Source organism: Platalea leucorodia (genome assembly GCF_965183815.1).
Source record: "Platalea leucorodia genome assembly, chromosome: 4".
Taxonomy (NCBI): Eukaryota; Metazoa; Chordata; class Aves; order Pelecaniformes; family Threskiornithidae; genus Platalea; species Platalea leucorodia.
The window spans coordinates 18,278,134-18,296,977 of NC_138826.1; positions in this window are offsets into that span (position 1 = coordinate 18,278,134).

The window sequence follows — 18,844 nt, forward strand, 5'->3', positions numbered from 1 at the left end:
TGTACAGGAAAATTAAGTGTACCATTAAAAAAGAGAGATATAGCAAAAAACTGCATACATTAAGGATTCCCTAATCCCTCTAAAGAGGTCTGTGCATCCAGAGCAGAGCAGCAGAAGCACTAAAGATGGAAGTTCAATATAAAATAGGCAGTTCTTGTGAGCAGTGATTTTGGCATTTTAGAGTTCAGAAACCCCTGCAGGAAAATTAACCTCTACGAAGTGTTCTGTAACGAGGAAATTTAAAAAAAAAAAAATTGTCTGGGCATGTTGCCTGAAAGATTACAAGGCTATAACATTAAATATGAGAACAAATAAAATTCAAAGCAATCAAAGGTGCCTACATGTTTTTCCTTTGGAGCAGCAAAGAGAAATCACATCTTGTGAGCATATAGCTGATTTAGAACATAATTCTGTAGAAGCTTCTAAGAGCGTAGAAGCTGACTCACACAAGTAAAAGCTTGCATGAGTTGCATGTTCAGCAATGCAGGTAACAAATTCAGTGCATGATAATGAAGACTTCAACCCTGTTGGGCAGTAGAACAGGTTATTTTGGCATCCCTAAATCCCATTCTGTTTTGATGTGTTGCCAACGATGCAGTCACAACAGCTTTCTGAAGCTGCTGGTTGTGATATCCACATTGCTCTCAGCTAAATGAGTGTAATGTCCCTTTGTTTAAAAATAGTTGAAACAATGGAAAACCACTGGCCCCAGAAGAGGTCACAGGGAAAACTGGGACAGTAATGCTCTCTGGGTGGTTTTCCAAAGGTCTCATAAAGGTGGGAGAGGTGAAAGACTGGTTTATATAGCAGGATATGATTGAGAGAGAAAACCAGGAGAATTACCCAAGGAAGATTCCACGAAAGGAGCAAAGCCATTACACAGGGCTGTCTCTGCAATTTTTCTGCTACTTTCTTTTCGCATAATATTCAAAACGGAGACAGAAAAAGAGCATGGTTGCCATGAAACTGCTTCCTGCTGTTTGGTTACTCCATATCTACAGGATGCAAGAACAGGATGGCACCAAGAAAAAAACCCCAACAATCTTCATCACCACTATCTTCTCGTAAGAGTGGCAACCTGCAATACCCTGACTATAAGCAAGCTGTAGGAACATGAAAAGGTAGCGTGGGGAAGGGATGAGGCAGTTTTCAAGAAAGAAAACCTTGAGCTGTTCTTATAAACTAGCAGGGAGAAGACTATAGATGCTTGCAAAAATAAGTCCCTTCGGCATTATGATCTGAAGAAATTAAAGTGAGAGCTGAATACTTCACACAAGGAATTAACCGATTTCAAAGGTCTCCTGGAAAACAAATCTCATTCTATGATGGCATTGCTTGCCAGAAAGCAACTGCAACCACCCAGCCACGCAGAAAAGCTGAGTTGCATCACTCACTGTTGGAAACCGCAAGACGGACCAGCAGGGTGGCCAGTAATCAAACTGTGTTGTGTGGAAGAATTTCTATTAAAAAAGGAAAGTCAAAAAAAAAGTTTTGGCCAGCTTGAAACTTGCTAGCCATTCTCTGCTAGCTGGATAGGCAGCTACACCAGCCAGAAAATATCAGGAGTTCAGCATTTCTCTGCCCCATGTGTAATGCACAGATACCCAGAGAGTGAAGAGCAGACCTGTGCCATGACACAAGAGCACATTTCTTTAAGTGCAATTCTTTTTCTTTAAGTTGCCTTGCAAGATTATTTCAGGCAATTCAATGCTACAGTTCAAATGAACGGTTTTGGAGAGAGACGGAATAGGAGAGATTCTTTTGTGAAACCTCCTGCTTTTTGTAAGTGCTGCAAAACATGTTGCCAGAAGAGAGTACTGTTCCCCAGATCCTTTTTAAAGGCACCTCTCAGTCTGAGTGAGCCAAGGTGGCAGTGGGAAAGAGGAGGCTCTCTCCAAACTGGCAGGGGACAAACAAGCTTTTACCCTGGGTAGATTCACATTCAGTAGAGATACCAAAGATTAACTGACAGCAGACCAATTTATTGCTGCACGTAGGGCTTGTATTTGCAGATGAATGGAGACCATAACACTTAAAGAAAATATTTTGCCATGAAGCATTGGAACTATGAATTGAAAGCAGCCAGTACTAAAGAAGATTAAAGCCAATCATTGGAAGAAAATAACTACGGAAATGTTAATACCCTTTTGCGAAAAGCAATAAAAATGAGCACCCTGTGAAATGGGCTACAAATGGAGCTTTCAGTGTGCTTCAGTACCAAGATTTTCTGAAGTGCAAGGAAGCTTTGCACTTGCCTTCCCAGAGTCTTTGTATTTCATCCTATAATCTGAGTTCACTATCAGAAAAAAGCCTCAACTGCTCTTCAGTCATCTATGCACCTACTACATTTTCCTTAAGCATCATGGCTTTTTTCTTCCTCTTTACTGAACACACAGGAAATTGTGCTAAATAATCCGTATCGATTGAAACTGGCTTATTGTTGCAAGACAGCTGTACTTCTAAACCAGACTAATTTCTTCAATTCTCCTTCTTTATTTCAGTGAAACTTTTTAAATCTTGTAGTGAATTATGATAAACACACAGAGATCTAAGCACAATACTTTAATTCTTGGTGGGATGTTGTTTGCAGATTAAAGCCTCCTGTTCATCTTAGAGGGTTGCATGGAATCCTCCCACCATCACCAAATAATCATTGAGCAGGATTTTTGATTTCCAGATTCTGCCTTGAAGAAAAGCAGATGCTTCATGATCATGGTAGCTAAAAGAACTCCAACAAGCAGAAGGAGCAAAGGAGACAAAACTGCCTTGTTATTATCTACAACCCATGGAAAAACAAAATGACTGTTAAACAAGGTTATTAGAGAAGGAAGGAACAAACTATTAGCCTAGTTTTCCTGAACACTGAATAAATACTGTTAGCACTCTGAAAAAGAAGGTGTTCAGCGCCTGTAAACTGCTTGCCTGATTCTCTGCTCAAAAAGGACTGCCGCTGTGGCCAATCTGGATGCAATTCTCTCTTTCAGGGTTCAGTTTATTGCTCAAATAGAAATCTCAAAGTAGGCAAAGCAGTGGTGATGCCAGCTCTCTCCTGCAACCACAGCGAGCCCCTTACTTCATGTAGCTGTCTTCTCCCTCCCTCTTTGCCCCTTTCCTCTGGAGAAGAGCTGAGAAGTGTCTGCTCAAGCCCCAGGGACGCACAGCCCATTCCCCTAAAAGACCTCCAAGAGAGGGTTTTCCCAGGGATGTGAGCCAAGCCAGTGAACGCACATAACTTCACTAGCTATACCCACAGATGCTGGAGCACCTGTTGGTCTTTGTTACTTACACAACAAAATCTATGGCTGGGAAGTCTCCTGAATTGAATATGGGTCTGGCATATTTTGCAGTTGGTTTGTTTCCGATCATCCATTTTGCATGACCAAGTGGTATTCAGTCCCCTGCAAGCAGCTGCTCACTTGCTACATTAGGCTGTTGCTCCACAAACTTAGACATCCACAGTGAGGGGAGATGGGAATAAAAACATGCCAGAAAGTCACCTTCCCTCCTGTCTTTCCATTCTCCTCCAGAGGTATAGCAGAAGCACATAAAGCAGGCCAGGGCTGACCAGTGAGCGCAGCAATGCCCACGGTGTTACACCAGCTCAAGGTTTAGCGGTGCTCAGAACTCTACAAAGCGTTAGACAATCAGTACCCTGGAAGCCTACCTAAGCAGACAGCAGAAAATAAGTATTATTATTTTCATTGCAGTGATGGTAAATGGAGCCTCAGAGAGATTAAATGACCCGCCCATGGTCAGATAAGTGATATCTTGCAAAGCTAACACATAAATCCAAATCATCAGCTTACCAGTCTAACACCTTAATAACAAGTCCATTCTTCTTCAGTTCTTTCAAGAGTTTGTCCCCAAGAGCTGGTGTAGAAAAACTGTAAAAGTTTTCTTCCATTTTTTCCAGTGTCCCTCACTCTTTTCCAGTCTGCTGCAGAGAGGCTACAGTCAACAGACTATCATGAGGGTTCACAGATACATATTTCAGTGTAAACTTAAAGAAAGATACCTAGTCTAGGCTTTTCACAGGAAGAGAAAACAGAAGTTTCAACTCTCCAGATATCAGTAACTATGACACTAAGTCGTCTTAGGTAGAACACAGCTATGTCAACAGTCAGGGCAGAGCAACATAATTAAGAAAAATGTGCATTGCACGGTCATCCAACCATGACCCAGAGCTCTGCGCTGAAGAGGAACAGCTCTGCCTATCACAAATTTCATTCAACTTAATCTTTTAACTGGCTACACATACAGATGTTTTCTATATAACTCTATAACTATATTTGCATACCTAAAGCTTTTTTTCCCCATTTATGGCAGTTTAAGATCAAAAAGCTGAAAATGTAGTCAAAGCATTTCACTCCGTTTATCAAAAGTAAATAAATCAGATCATGGACAGACATTTGGCAACGAGTAGGAGGAAACCATGCAGAATTTTGCTTGAAAGAGTGTAGTCATGCTGAAGAGCAAGCTCAAACTAGTTTGGAGATATGGAAACAGGGAGACCATGTTCACCTTGATTTATGCTGAACAAGAAGTCAGTGAGTGATTTCTCATTTTTAGTGAAAGCACTAAGTTTTCTACTACCCTAACTGGTCATAGCAGAAATTTCACAGTGCAACTGCTTAATGCAAAGACATGGAGATAAAAATACTACAGGGATGTCCAGACATCATGTAAGCCACAATTTTCTGAGGGCTCATTCTGCCCTGGCTGCGGTGGAAGAGGTCAGACTGGAGAGGGACACTGGTTCAAAGTGGTTTGAACCGCAACTACAAATGATAGAGGATAATAACCCTAACGCATGAGTACAATCCTCTGCCTACACTGTCTTCTCAGGGGGACGAAGAAGATGGGATGAAGCAGGAGACATCAGAGCAGTGCAGGGAGCCCTGAAGGCAGCCCAGCGCTCGCAGGCAGCACGCTGCCCGTGTCATTCCTGTCAAAATTTCACTTCCCGCGGTTCCTCTCCTTTCACCATCCCATTATTATTGATCTGGTAAAGCCTGGAGCGCTCTGTCTTCGGGCAGAGCAGGTAAGGAAGAGAAAGGGATGTGCTGAGCTGATTGCCAGCTTGCGGCAGGCTTCATCTCTGATCCTGGTGGTCCCTCTAGAGGTAAAAAAGCGGTGCTGTTTCCAGATCTGTTTATTCCTAGACATCCCTGCCGAGTTGGCAAACTAGGATAGGAGAGGGAGTTCTGAGACGCCGGCATGTATCCAAGCAGGTCTCAGGCTGAGATTCATCTGCTACAAATTACTGGGTTGTAGTACGCATCGCGTTGTACCAGCTTAACAGACCCATCAGCTGAGCATAGGCTCTGGTGCTGCACTCAGCTCTGACTTGTTTCCAGCTCCAACTTCTTTCCAGCTCCTTAAACCCTGCAGCTGAAGACTTCGATTTGCTAAGAATGCTTATATTTGACAGGTTCCTTTTTCTTTTTCCGTACATTCATCCCTTTCTCCCCTAGCTTTCATGTCTTCATTTTCAGGCACGGAAGGGAAAACTAAAACCACTTAAGTAAGTACTCTTATTTGAATAAACAAAACTTGACATTATCAATGTTTATTGAGTTATTTTTTTCTATCATCCAACTTAAGTGTAATTACACTCAGGAAAGATACCCAGCTCTGTTACTAATGAAAAAAAAAAAAAAAAATATATATATTCTAGGTGCATTGGATCTTCCGCTTCTTTATCATAGTGATTACATATTGATCACAACAAGGTCCTCGAGAGAAGAGATAGCAACAAAAGCTCTTTGTCCGATTGCTCTGCTGCCGATTGGCAGCATTTCACAGCACGCATACACACACACACGCACACAAATACGTACGCTTTCTGCTCTGCAGACGCACACAGTCAATGGAGCTCTAAGCCACCAGCTTGTCAGTTACTGTTACCCGATGAACTGTGTGGTTCAAATCAGCAGGGCACCCAGGCAAGGTGCAAAGGATTTTGCCATTGCATTTCAGGGGAACTGAGCTGGATCCTTGGTGAAGAGTACAGGAAAAATGTACACGTACAAACCTGGAAGCCAGAGCTGCCGCCAGCCTGAGAGCAGCGCCTTGCACTGTGCTTCCTGAGGTTGTGGCAGTCTGTCTAGGAGTGCAGCTACTTAGTCACAGGCTGCATCACTCCAAACCTGAGTCATTGGTATCAGCACTAGTTTCTCACCACAGCCCTTCACTAGATCCCAATCAATCTGGGCATCATGGGAGACTTTCCAGGATAAGTTTTCTGGAGCCAACAGAGGTTTACAGCAGTACCAGCCTTCTCAAGCCAAGACATGATTCATTAGCTAGCAAAATCAAATATTTATGCACATAGCTTAAGTGTTAAAAAGAAGGGCCTCTTTATCTAAGCCTGCCAGCATTCCCTGGTTCAGTATGGTGGCTCCCTGCAGTTTGCCTGGAGTGCAGATATAAGTTTTCAGTGGCAGCCCCATGCCCTCAGGTCTGATAATGGGCTCACCCAACTCCAAAGGAGTCTCCCTGACCAGTGACCATTAAAAGCTTTAATGTGACAGAGACGTTAGTCTCCAGAGCATCCCACGACCTCTCCACTTACATGCTGGCAGTTCTTACACAGTCATTCCTGCCAGACTAGACATGATTCAGTGATTCTCATCCAGCCCATTCAATTATTTGGGGAGAGGCCAAACCACCGAGACCAAGAGTCAGCAATTTTTAATTTAGTGGGTATCTGAGTCACACACCATTTAAAAAAAAAAAAAAAAAAAAAAAAAAAGAAGTGAAATTTCTAAGTGCCAACACCGACTATGGCACCAGTTCCCTGGTCTCAGGCAGCTGCCTCAACTTTCTGCCTTGGTTTAATTTATCTAGGAACTGAATATGATAGTTTGTCAATAAGGAAAAAAGACGTCTTTAAAATGCTTGGAGATGAAAACTGCTCTGGGTATTCCGGCTAGTACTGGATATTAGACTAATAGCAATGAATGTACATTCCCGCCTTCCTTCAGTTTGCTTTGAAGAATCCCAAACAAACAAGACTTCAAAATAATCCTGACAACTTGTAAAAGGTATCTTCGGTAAAGCATTCCTGGCTTCCACGGATTAAAAGATGCACACAGGATACAATTTCAACACAGGTGAAGGAATATCGAGATTACAGATGGCTAATGCACCTACTAGATAAATTCATAATAAATAGAAAATTCTCCTTTAGCTGAAGTGACTAATCACCATGAATGTCAGGGAGGTTCTGTAGCTAGAATTACATGAGATTCAAGAATCTACCAATTCACTCATGTATGAAGATGATCCTGAATCTAAGGCACTCCCATGCATTCCCATTGCAACTTGGAAATACTTAATCACTTCGATTTCTTTTAAAATAGCACTGTGTATATTGTAACCCTGTTTCAAGTGAGGTACTTCAAAATACCGTGCACACAAGCAAACCTGACAGGCTTCCTCACAGCAACCGCCCCATTATGCTTTTGTCCACAGCATGTAGGAGGTGCCTGGCTTTTCTTTTACACTGGGGCAAGAAGTTTCAAATCACATTGTATTATCAAGAGCCTGCACAGACTGTTATTGCAAATGACCTGTTATCCATCATAGCTTCCTATTCAGTAACTCCAAGCTGAGCCTTGGAACTTAAATCCCTAAGAAGCATACAAAAATTTTGTCTTCAATTTGTGGGCATGTGGCAGTGAATATCAAATTGCTGTGAAGTAAAACCTGCCTGCTTTTGCTGCTCTCTCCTTATTCTCATTACAAAATTACTCTAAGACTGTGTGACTTTGGTTTCTGCATGTAACATCTTCATTTATTTGAAACTATTACATACACATATTCATTTACCCAGATATTTTTGCTAACAATATTCAATGCCTTCATCTAAAATATGTGAACGTGGCTAGACTTTGAGATAGAATATAACTCCAGATATATGCCTCAAAACGTTCTGTTAGTAGGAATAAACCTCTAGCAATGGATAAAGAGAGTTAGGAAGAGGGCTTGGGTTTTGTTTGTTGCTTTTAATAAATTGTTTCCTTCTTCTGTTTAAATGAGGTCATTCTGTGAATACTACTGAAAAAGCAACATCACTAGATACTATTGGAGAATTAGAAGGCAAGTGGCAGTACTAAATTTGACAACTCTATAAACAGAAACATTTCATTATCAGGAAAAGGGCCATGGCACATTCAGCAAATTTCAGCCCAGTGCCTCCATCATTCTTGGCCAGGGTTTCATGAGTAGAAATCACAACAGTTCTCACAGCAGGCCATATCTATGGTCTTCCTAAACACTAGTCCTCAAAGTAGCCAGGAGCATGACATTCTCCTAAATCCATTTGCTTCATATTGCAAAAAGCCTGCAGGCAGTTAGTGTTATGGTGTTTGGGAACATACTGAGAACATAAGATGCACTAAAGCCATGCTAAGCTGTAAGCCACACAGAGACAAACAGCATCCTTTGGGCTTCCAAAGAACTCTATTCCTGTGTCAGGTGGGACAGGCTCAGTGATTGTTCAGGCAATTAATATAGTCTCTAGGCCCTCAAAATAGCACGTATACATAACCATTCAGTCTTCTGCTTCTGAAGGAATTTATTTTGCTCAATTATATCATTAATATCCCAGGTAAATAGGTTCTGTGAGATAGAGAGCTACTCACTCAGATTACAGCTATTCCTACAGCTGGGAACAGGAATGGTACCAGAACTGTTTCTGGTGCATGTGCCACTGAAAGTAATAAATTATTCAGTAAAGACTGTACAGATTTTGACAACTTCAGAACAATAATTTCTCAGTATCAAAACTTCAGCTGACTTCAGTGGGAACAGAACTGAGCTGTTGCAGTAACTCGCATCAGATTTAAAAATCTGGTTTATGGGGAGCCCTCAATTAAACCTTGGTGATGATATGCTTATGACACGTTTAAATTATGCTAATACAGCCTTTGAATGTTTTATTAATTCCACTGAGCAACCTGGCTGTTTCCCAGCTGGTTGGAAGCAGGTCAAAGTTAGGCAATGCTTTCAGGGCGGGCCCCTGACAGACATGAGTAATTACCCTGGAACCTTACTCCTGAGAACTCTTTCTAAATGACTTGAAAAACAACCCACGTTACACCGTGTTTTCCAAATTGACGTTTTCTCTCCAGATCAGGCTCTTAGTTAAGTAAGTAGTTAGATGTTCACAAGAAAATCCTGGTTGGAATTATGCCATTTATTCTTCTGTTTCAGGAAGATGCTAAACATAGGAAGGCAGGACAAACGCTGTGTTCTTCTGCAATACCACTCAGCTCATTTAGCTGCTTCTCATGATACAGTTAAATAAAAAAGTGATGATTCCATGACACTATAAAATTAATCTCAATACACTTATATAGATTTATGTTGTAAATAATCTAAATTTGAAAATAGTTGAAAACAGATGCGTGCACTGCATATAACTTCCACTACATCCATATATCCACTTTCCTTACTTCATGATTGATGGAGTATTACAGATCCGTGGAGATTTCTCTGATCATACGTTGTTGGCTTGCTCCCTCATTTTCTCTGCCTAAAGTATGTCTTAAGAAGTGAAATGTACATTGTTGTTATTAAATTTTACATCATGACTGAAGTAGTTTAATGGGAAATGCAAAATCCCAGTCAAAGGCGATGGGGACAGTGAAATAATGTTTCTCCTGTCATGAGGAGGACGTTGTAGCTATGCTGGAGAGCTCTGTCAATTCACTTTGTGTTCTGCAACCACAGAATATTTCAGTGCTTGCCCTCATTTAACTGCAGACCATTAATCTGCCAAAAACGTATATTTTGGCTTTGGGAGGTACTCACAAACCACTAGAGAAAGGCCATGAAATAATATTCAGTATGACCTAATCTGAACTCAGAAGCAAAAACAGCAGATTTTTTTATTACTTCTCCTGTGTTTTTCTCTGAATTCAGTCAATCTGTATTACAGTTCCACAAAGTTGAGCAAGGAGGACGTCATTCTATCTTAAAATAATTTCAGCTCTCAATCTCTTCCACTGATGGCAAAAAATCAAAGCCTTCTTGTCTTTTTGTTTCCAGTAACTACATTAATAGTTGCTCCATCTTATGTACTCTTTAAGACAGAGCCTGCCACCTCATCTCATATTACTCATTTGATTTCCGTGGGAGCATTTAGATGAGTTAGATTTACAGGATTATTTACATCCCGTGATTGCATGGCATGACTGTCACTCAGTTACTCGGGCCACAGCTAGCTTCTTTACAGAACAAGGAAGTGAAACTCAGAAACACAGAGGATGCAAATGTTCTTATCCATAGGTAAGACCAGGCTTCCATAGGCACTAATACCAGCTCTATGTGCTCTTGGATCAGCCAGCAGTAGAAATTCGATCTGTATCAGGATCTATACAGATCACATTTTGATGTGATTAAAATAGTAAGAGTATAAACTACAGACCTTATACTGACTTTATAATTTTATGTGAGCTTTATGTTGGCTGTCAGAGGACAGGTGATTCCTGTTCTTGTACAAAGTAACTGTAGCACTGAGACAATTGTTGATATAAACAGCACAAGCATAACCCAATACGTGTTTTAAACAAAGCTGAACTATCAGAGAAACTTTATGCCAGATCAAAGCTTTGGGTCATGCAGCAACACATTTTTAAATCACTTGTAGGAGCCCGAAGGTTGAACTTAATATTTTGTTAAACCACAACCCAAATTGATTCCAGCATCAGGCGCTCCGTGTCTACGGCATTATACCTCTGATTTTCATAACAAAATTAATAACTTAAATCTAAGTAAACTGTGGGTGGTGGTTTTGTCATTTCAATTCTAGATCATCAGCATGGAAATGCTTATCTAAAATCTTTAATAAGCACGGTCAGGCAGCAAAACCTAACCATTGGAAAAGTCAGTCTAATCTGACATGCTTTTTTCCATATTTAGCCCCTGTGATCTAACATACATGTTGATCTAGCAATGAACATCTAATGTTGTTTGAAGAGCCAACTTTTCCATGGTGACCCCAACCAAGCATATCAGTGTTTGAGCATTGCTCTGAACATCAGTCTCTAAGGACTTATGAGTTCATGGTCACTCCTATTAATCACCTGCTCCTGCTCTTCTCCAGCTCCATCCCACCATATGCCCCCCTCCCTGATGAATCACCTGCAGCCACATATTCACCCCACCATTACCGAGATGCATTTCCCTTCACCTTCTGCAGTCCAGAGCTCTTGCTCTCCTACAGCACCTGTAGACACAAAAAGCCAGTTTTGAGCATGTAAACACACTGATGCATGCAACAGGATAACTTTAAATGGCACTGTTTATGTTCATGAAACTTTTAAAAGAGGATCAGAACTCAGTTCAATTGAATTCTGGTGGTTATTTACAAAAAACAACCAGGAACCAACAATAATACCACTTGGCTTTTATGGCTAAGTAACACAGTAAATTGCAAACTGCAGATGTTAAAAGAATTCTACAAGCATTTTCAAGCAAAGAGTAATTTACAAAATGTAACAAACTTCCACAAAACAAACACACAGCAGTATCAATCAAATTATTTCTTACAAGCAATACCTACTCTAATCACAGTCACATACTAAGCAAAGCAATGACTCAAACACAAAGATTGAATTTTGCCATCTGTTTTGAAATTGTTAGACCACCACATAAAGAAAAAACACAATCTGGCATTTCTTAAGACTGAGGACATTAGTGAGAGGAGAAACATGAAGTGCTAGTTTGTTTTCTTGCCAAAGAGAATCTTGTACAAATTTAAAATATGTCAATGTATGAGTGTTTCACAGATATTGTTTATTTACCATATTGATATCTCTAATTTCAGTCTGAGATTTATATAATTTTTTTGTATGCAGGGTTTCTCACTCAAAATGCTAAGCAAATGTGACTCCATTTTGCCAACAGCGCAAAAGAGATGGTTCTTACACATTGTCTTCAAAGTAATTCTGAATGGGACAGGAAAACCAACGTATGACTTTATTAGAAATTGTGCACATGATCACAGCAATGCAATGTGCAAAGCAACTAAATAGAGCCCAGTCACAGATGCACACTGACTCTTGACAGCACTTTTACTCCAAGTCTGAGGTTGGTTAGGTGCAGAATGAGCAATGTCTCACCAGTTCCTCTCATCTTTTACACAGTGGTGGTGGTGGAGATTGCCCTTTTCTTCCTAGAGCAGAACCTATCTTAATACTGTCTCTTTTCTCGTTGTTAGAGAAACAGTCAGTGCTGATTAATTTAAACAAAAAAAAAAAAAAAAAAAAAAACCAACCAAACAAACAAAAAAAAACCCTGAACCCTTCCTCCCACAAGGTGTTAAGTACCTGTTCGAGGCACAGCCTTTATACATCTGCATAGGTGTTCATCAAACAGTCCCAAATGCAGACCCTGATATAAAATGGGGGTCACAGTTTCAGATGGGAGTACCACTGGCAATGAGCTGTGAAACCAAACAGTTTGAGTTCATTTTACCCTTCCATCCAGATATCCTTTCAACTGGATTGTTCATTCAACACACTTTTTAAACCAGCTATCACAGTGCTTTTAACGATATCCAAATGGAGGTATATTTCTGCATTTTTAATAATGCAGTGGGTGTAATGAGTCACAATGCAATGAGTAAAAATAAAGAGTACTGACTCATGTCTATTAAAACATGTCTCAACTAGATGTGTTGTGACTAGATGATTATGCACTGAATAGCATAAGAAGATATTAGGAAGCAGAAGTAAGGGGTCTATTTGTCCATATAGCTTGAGAAAGGTACATCCACACACTAACCAGATATGATAATCAGCTCCTTCAATACATGACTATGTGCCTGGCAGTAAAATGTGTCCCAAACATTAAAAAATCTCAAATTGTTTCAGCATAGTGAAACGCAAAGATTACATGAGGAGCCCCTGGGCTCTGACTATCAGATGCAGAACTGGCCACATCCATCAGACACTGTTGCAGAATGAGGACGCAGCTCTCATTGTGATCTATGATCAGATTAGGATACGCTATTCCTGCATACTGCAACACCAAACCACAAGCTCATCACTACCAACACAACTGAATAAGGTGCAGCACTTCTAAATAACGGATCAAGGAGCACAGTACTTGAAACACACATAAACCCTGTGGGATTTGGCAGGATTTACCCCAGCCCCAAGTCTGCTGAAATTGATCATTCTTTGTTTTTGGTTTTTTGCCTCGTGGACAGAGAGTAAACCATGCTGTGACGCTGGCAAACATCCTGGAAGAGAGTGCAACATGGACCAGCCAGCGCTACAGGGAAGCTGAAGACTCCCACAGCAGCAAGGTGAACATGAGCCAACAGTATGCCCTGGCACTAAAGAAGGCGAACAGCATCTGGCCTGCATTAACAGGACCATAGCAAGTAAATCAAAAGAAGTTATTATTACCCTCTATTTAGCACTCATTGGACCACATCTAGAATACTGCATCCAGCTTTGGGACCCCCTCCTACCCCCAGTACAACAAAGACATTGACTAAATGGAGCAAATTCATCAGATGGCCACCAAGATGGTTGGGGACTGGAGCACTTGCCTTTTGAAGAGAGGCTGAGTGATCTGGGCTTGTTCATCCCAGAGACACCTCCAGAAGGACCTAATAGCTGCCTTTCCTTACCTAAAAGGAAATACAGTGCTCTACAGATCCCTGCCTTACCCCTGTGCATGTAAATCAGTATGGACTCGAAACAAGCTCAGTAAGTCCTCCGACCAAACAGAGGATATTAATGGTTACTTTCAGTAGTAGCAGTTGGGTTTTCATTAGCAAGAAACTGGAAGTGTGAAGTTTTCCACTTGTGCCTGGATACAGAGCTGAAAACCTACTAGTCAAGTACTTCAACAAGAAGCACCACAAAGACCAAGTCCCCCTGTGGATGTGAGCCACGTCTGCATGCAGCTCTCCTCTGTGGCAACCACTAGCGGACAAAAGCATTAACTTTGTGGTACTCTGCCTGGGCTGGCTCCTATTTTGGATTTTATATATAAATATTATATATTACATATATATATATGGATGTTATATATTTTAAAAAATCATCTTTCTTGGACCTTAAGTTTGAAATGAAGAGGAACAGGCCACTTTGCCCCACTTAAATTCTGTGAATATAACTAAAATCAAAACATGTTTGACAGGAACAACAACATATCACTAACTGCTCTACCCCTCCATCCCTGAGTTAACTGCACGACAAGTAACCTTTCCTAAATTCCAGTCAAATGAGCTGAAGCCTTCCGAGCAGGAAGTACATATGCTTTAGATGCAAAATTCCTCCAGTCTTTTTAGTTACTGACAAAGTTATTTCCTAAACCAAGAATGTGACTTACAGAAGAGAAGAACCCCTCAGTACAAGTTATATCCACCAACACTCCTCCACTTATACGAATGTTTCCTTCATCCAACACATTGTCAAAAACATACACATTTATCCTAATGCCAAATAAAACATTCATGGGCACACATTTTTATAATAGCTTCCCAGGGTATGGGAGAATACTTAAAGCCAAATTGTTTATTAAAATGCTTTGTGAAAAGCATGTATCATTCAGGCCAGAGCATTCTCAGATGCTTTCTCTCTTAATAGCCATATTAACAACTGAAGTCAACAGTTCCAAAGGATATTTACCAGCTAAGTTCAAATCTAATAATCACATTTTAGTAGCTATTCTGGGAATCCAAATCCCCAGACAACTTTGAAAATCTTACCCACAGAGTACCTTCAATACAGGCATTTACAAGTACAACCCTGGAGTACTTTCAGTTGGAGACCGCCCTCACTAATGCTTCTGAAGTGTTACAACTTTTTACCAACATGTCACATTTCATGTACCACCATGCTGCAAAAGAGCTCTGTGAGCAGTTGCAGTCCTGTCTTTAGAGTGATTCATTCCCTTTAATTAAATGCCCTTGAAATATTACTGCTATGAATGTCATCAGATGCAGCCTTTGTTTGAAAATAAGATCAACAAGTACAGTAACAAAAGCGGAGCTAACTTTCTCAGCCCTAAGAAACATGGGAACTAAGTTTGAACAATTTTTTTTTTAAATCATGCTCGGTTCTACAAAACTGAGATTCTCTTACATTATAACTCCAAAAATGCAGTCCTTCAAAAATGCCTTTTATGGAATTACCGTATCTTTATTCAGATGAGTATGACCAAGGAGCATCAAAACAAAAGCAAGAACGAATAAATAAAACAGAAATTAACATAGTGATTGAGCAGTTATTTAAGTATTTCTTTCAGTGCTACGTCACCCCAGAATTTAGTTTCTGTCCTGGACTCTGCTTACATAGCTGAAGTGGCTGATTCATCTAATTCTGCCAGTCAAGACAAATCCAGACTTCAAAGACGTATCTTGTGACAATAGGCACAGAAGTAAAACAATAGGTCAGTCTTCAGGAACTGTTGTACTCTGTGGTCAATGTACCACTAACACTAAAACAATATACCAGAAACATTACAGGAGGAGGCAGAGGTTTCTAATGTAGAGAGATGGTGGTTCTCAAGATCAGAGTATTTGCTGTACTTGGAAATTACCTGCAAGTTCTTCACTTGTATTTTAAAAACCACATTTCTTTTTTCACAGGCCAAGAAGAACCACCAAAAAATTAGGGGAGGAAAAAGCAGCTTAAACACATAAATACATGCATCAACTCCTGAGATACAGATCTAACCTCCCAGTAACTACAAAGAGAAGTCAGCTCACCCACCACATCTGAAATTGTGTTAGGACTATAACCTGTGAGTTACAGGTCCATAAATGGTAAGACTTGAGCAGCATCCTCTTTAGAAGATTCCACAGAAATGTTACAAACATTTTAGTCCAGATTTCACAGGTTACCTTCTAGCCTGTTTTGGATGTAGTTCAGGGTCATAATTTTTCGTAGGGAATTCCAAGAATAACGGTGCTTCTCGCTACCTGGCACCTTTTCAAAGCACAGACAGCAGCTCTTACAGCCAATCTCATTTCCCCCTTGAGACACACGTATTTGCTTAGGTGATTCATGGCCATTCACAGAAAGAGGATACCCATTTCAAAATGGTTTCATAACATTTAGTTCTGTTTTCTATTCTCTCAGGTTCCATATACTAAGTGGAAAACTTCACACTGCCAGTTTCTTGCTAATGAAAACCCAACTACTGCCACTGAAAGTAATCTTTAATATCCTCCGTTTATTCTAAGGACTGACTGAGTATGTTTTGATTCTGCCCTGACTTACACACAGGGGACGAAGGTGGAAATACTTAGAGCACTGTACACAGCCTTGACCACCAAAAGTAGATAAAATCTGCACTGGTTAAAAAAATACCACTGCTTATTACTTTTAGGACTGATTATAAGACATGCAAAGAAGCTGTATTATCCTGTTCTCATTACAGTTGCACTCCTCACGCTCCCTTTTAAACCCCTAAACTCTGATCTTGGAAACCCTAGATTCTGAAAGCAATCAGCTTCAGTTTGGAGGCTCCAAGACTGTTCTCAATTCTTCCAGTCAGGGCTAAGGCGTAAGCCGAGATGTGTGCTTCCTGCAGATAACAACGTGGCTGTACAGAAGTGCTTTGGCTTTTTCAATAGGATGATTTTCTGAATGTGTCTAAGATCAGAAAAATGCATGCTAGGAGCAATCCTGGCCTTGAGCAGGATGATGAGGCTTTTTCCAAACCCATCTTTTGATTGCATGAAAAGCAGACACATATGTAACTGTTCACAAGATCAATAACTCAATTAAAATAGGTTGTAATGGGTGTGTAGCAACTTGAAAAAAGGCAATGTAGAAGTGTTACAAGGATCTGAAATAGGTAGTTCCACAGCTCAGTCATCTTTGTTGTATGGCAAGTAACTACGGCGTAATTGTTTTTTCTGATTACTATATATAAATAAAATAGCTCCCAGAGTACGTAGCTTTATCAGGGTGATGTTTCCTATCCGAGTCAGACAAGCGCATCTGAGAAATAAGCCAGCAAGTATCTACTCTTTTTTTTTTTTCTCTGCTTAACAGTTCAGCAACAGACTAATCCACATGGTGGTTAAAAAGCTCTAGGGGGAGGCAGCAGCACTAATAGTAAATTCTCCCAATACGTAAGAGTAGAAATGCCACTTCCCTGTTTGGGCCCATTGTAACAGGCCTTTAGCGTGTTGGTGTTTATTACCTTCCTCCTCTTCAAGCAGGCAACACATTTTTGAAGGCCATAAAGGTGTTGTGAATGACTACGTCTCCATTAGGAATCTGGTTTTGAGATTTATCTTACCCTTGAAATACAAAATTTGGTATTACCTTTCTTCGAGAATAAATAATTTTAAAACAGTGTATCTGCAAATATCAAAATTAGCCTGAGCATGCACTTGTCTATCAATGTATAGAAATGAGTCTAAAAGCCACTAGAACAGGAAAATGCTGCATTGTCAATAGCCCATAGATCTCAGATAACTAATCTAAATAGTATTTTGAAGCATTTTCTCAATTATGTATGCATGCACAAACATTACGAACATTTTTTTCCTCTCAAACAAAAAACTATCTATAATTACATACAGAAATCTGTCATAATGGAAACTGACCAAGAAATGTGTCCTCAAAAACAAGGGCTTCCACATATGAGCACACCTCCTCAGATGAAATGGATCACTGAAGTTCATAGGACTACCTGCTAAAAGTCAGACATGCATGTTTACAGGAACAGGCTTTTATAGCCCTGGCTACAGAGTCATTAAACTGGTTATGTCAAAAAGTTGGTTTCCATTTTCTTAATTAAAAAAAAAAAAAAATCATGTCTGAGCATGGGTAGAAACAAAAAGTTAAATATACTCCCTCAACATAAATTGCATCCAAAGCATTTCTTCTCCATCCCTTTGCATGGCTTGTTGTACTAGGTTTTACATTCTCATTAGCTAGTTGTTTGGGTATTTGGGAATTCAAAGATGTAAACCACTATAAAGCACCAAGTGTTATTTTGTAAGATCTCCTGTAGCAGGGGGTTCTCAGCAAGGGAAAAGCATCTAGAAGGCGGCCTCCTGAATACAAGACAGGTGCGCAGCACCTACTGCTAAACCAGAAGCACAAGTGGGAGCTCCTTTCGGTCATCATCTGACAGGATGCAGAGGCCCTTTAACTCAGGTGAACAGCACAGGCTATTTAAAAGGAGGATGCATGCTATTACAAACCTGCTGCTTGGAATTTAACTAGCAGTGAACAAGAGCTCACCCACAAAGTAAATCTAATACTTGAGCCTCAGCTTTTGCAGCCCAAGAGGTGAACGTCCTTTACTGCTAAAGGGAACATCTGTCTGAAGTGCAAGAGAGCTAAATGAGATACAGCTCCTGCAACAATCACTCCACATGTTTAAAACCTCACAGCTGAATCAAAAAGAGAGAAAGCCAGGGGAAAAGAGGAAAAAAAGAAAGGGAAGAGGTGCTATCAGGTGCTCCGGGAGCTAAGCACCACCATGCTCCGGCCGGGGAGAGCCCCGCTAACCCGGCTCTCCCGAGACACCCGGCGGGAAGGCCCCAAAGGCCCCGCAGCCCCCAGTGAGGGTTACACCACGCCCGGGGTCCCTGCAACAGGCCAAGGCCCCAAGCCCTCCCCGGGTGCGCGGGGCCGCTTCCAGCGGGGCCGCCCCCTCCTCCCCGGGCCTTTACCGGGGCGGCTACGGCAGCTCCGCGGGCCCAAAGCCTTCCCGCGCCTGGCCGCGGAGCGCGGCGCTCGGCGTGCCCCCTGAGCGCCGCGCCCTGATTGGCGCCCGGCGGGCGGGCCGCGCTGTAAGGCGGCAGGCGATTGGCGGGCGGGCGGCCGCGTGCGGGCGCTGCCTGGCT